This window comes from Manis javanica, chromosome 6, assembly GCF_040802235.1.
Source record: "Manis javanica isolate MJ-LG chromosome 6, MJ_LKY, whole genome shotgun sequence".
Taxonomy (NCBI): domain Eukaryota; kingdom Metazoa; phylum Chordata; class Mammalia; order Pholidota; family Manidae; genus Manis; species Manis javanica.
Genome location: NC_133161.1, coordinates 119,448,975 through 119,451,896, shown reverse-complemented (window position 1 = coordinate 119,451,896; position 2,922 = coordinate 119,448,975).

Sequence of the window (2,922 nt, the reverse complement as noted above, 5' to 3'; positions counted from 1 at the left end):
CAAAACTGGACAGCTACATGTAGGAGAATGAAACTGGACCTTTGTCTAACCCCATATACAAAGGTAAAATCAAAATGGATCAAAGACCTGAATGTAAGTCATGAAACCATTAAACTCTAGGAAAAAAACATAGGCAAAAACTTCTTAGACATAAACATGAGTGACTTCTTCTTGAACATATCTCCCCGGGCAAGGAAAACAACAGCAAAAATGAGCAAGTGGAATACATTAAGCTGAAAAGCTTCTGTACAGCGAAAGACACCATCAATAGAACAAAAAGGAACCCTACAGTATGGGAGAATATATTTGAAAATGACAGATCTGATAAAGGCTTGACGTCCAGAATATATAAAGAGCTCACATGCCTCAACAAACAAAAAACAAATAACCCAATTAAAAAATGGGCAGAGGAACTGAACAGACAGTTCTCTAAAAAAGAAATACAGATGGCCAACAGACACATGAAAAGATGCTCCACATCGCTAATTATCAGAGAAATGCAAATTAAAACTACAATGAGCTATCACCTCACACAGTAAGGATAGCTGCCATCCAAAAGACAGACAACAACAAATGTTGGTGAGGCTGTGGAGAAAGGGGAACCCTCCTACACTGCTGGTGGGAATGTAAATTAGTTCAACCATTGTGGAAAGCAGTATGGAGGTTCATCAAAATGCTCAAAACAGACCTACCATTTGACCCAGGAATTCCACTCCTAGGAATTTACCCTAAGAACACAGCAATCAAGTTTGAGAAAGACAGATGCACCCCTATGTTTATCGCAGCACTATTTACAATAGCCAAGAATTGGAAGCAACCAAAATGTCCATTGGTAGATGAATGGATAACGAAGATGTGGTACATATACACAATGGAATACTACTCAGCCATAAGAAGAGGAAAAATCCTACCATTTGCAGCAACATGGATGGAGCTGGAGAGTATTATGCTCAGTGAAATAAGCCAAGCAGAGAAAGAGAAATACCAAATGAGTTCACTCATCTGAGGAGTATAAGAACAAAGGAAAAACTGAAGGAACAAAACAGCAGCGCAATTACAGAACCGAAAAATGGACTAACAGGTACCAAAGGGAAAGGAACTGGGGAGGATGGGTGTGCAGGGGGGGTAAGGGGGGAGAAGAAGAAGGGGGATATTAAGATTAGCATGCATGGGGGGGAGGGAGAAAAGGGAGGGAGGGCTCTACAACACAGAGAGGACAAGTAGTGATTCTACATTTTGCTATGCTGATGGACAGTGACTGTAAGGTGGTTTTTAGGGGGGACCTTTTATAGGGGAGAGCGTAGTAAACACAGTATTCTTCATGTAAGTGTAGATTAAAGATTAAAAAAAAAAATAAATAAATAAATAAAAGGGGGTTAGTCCTTGATAGGACAAAACAATTGGTAAATCAAAGATCAACGCATGCTTTAAATATCCTTAATGTTGATGACTTAAAGAGTGTCAGATGATCAGCTATGGAGGTACTCTTTTATGATAATATTCCTTTCTCTTAATAAAAAAAACAAAAAACAAAAAACAAAAACGCAGTTCCTGAGTGCTGACCTCCAATGAGTTCTACACAGTGGTATAGAGGGCATGTCAAAGTGTGGGCAAAGGGTCTGTTTGTTTTTATGCCTAGCTTGGCTACCCAGAAAATGAACTAAGATACGATATGAGGAGGAGCTTCCGGCATCAGCACTCTCTGGAGGACTCGTGCCGGGGGATGATCATCAAAAAGCCTCCACAGGGATCCGGGCAATGCTGTGGTTGTGGCTGTGTCCACCCCACCGTTTCCTGGACTTGCCATTGGAATGATGAGGGAGATGTCTAGGCCGGCATGTGCATACAGTGAGACAACGAATTTGACCAGATCTGTACTGTTGGAACTCAACCAGGAGTTGGGAGGGGTGCAAGTTGTAGCACTCCAAAATCTTACGACTATAGACTATCTACAGTTAAAAGAACAAATGGGATGTGAACAGATCCCAGAAATGGGTTGCTTTAATTTGTCTGATTTCTCTCAGACTGTTCAAGTACAGTTGGACAATATCCATCATATCATAGACTAATTTTCACAAATGCCTAGGGTGCCTAAATGGTTTTCTTGGCTTCACTGGAGATGGATGGTAATTATAGATTTGCTTTGTTTATGTCACCGTATTCCTATTATGTTAATATGTGAGCACAAGTTAGTTGGTAGTTTAAAACCTATACATGCTTAAGGTACTCTACAAAAGATATGTCAAAGAAATAATCAATCCTCCCATGTTTTCTTCCATATGCTACCTCTATAGCTTTTCTTCTTCCTTCCTAATTACAACCCTTAAATAGAATTCGCGCCTCACATCGAATGTACCGAGTATCATAATTCCTCCAGGTGGTAAAGATACCTCAAGACAAGTGCTGGGCATAGAAGCCACAGGGCATAAATCTGCAAAGAAGTAAAAAGCTAACCTTTTCAAATAATATGGCTTCTCTCTCATGTACCAACTTTACATCTCCCTGTATGGCCCCGGAAGATGACTGGTTAGCCAGAGACGGGTAAGATTCCTCAAGGGAGGAACAACCTAAGACAGGCACAGTCGCAGGGGGGCCATCAGGTGAGAAATTGGGGAACAACAGTGGTGAAGCTTAGAACCTCACCGCCCCCCCGTGTTGAGAGAAAGCTTCTACATCCATGGATGTTTTATTGCCCTTGTCTAGCTCGGATTAGCACATAGTCTACAGGCACACACCTGATCATTTACAATTGCTCTCTTACAACACTAAACTATGTTTTCTACCTTTATCTTGCATCTACCTACCACTTCAGCAGTTTATTAAAAATAAAAATAATAATAATAATAAAGGGAGAAATGTGGGATCCACATATAAATCAAGTATAAAAATCAAACGAATATTCATATTTGACCTGATTGTTTA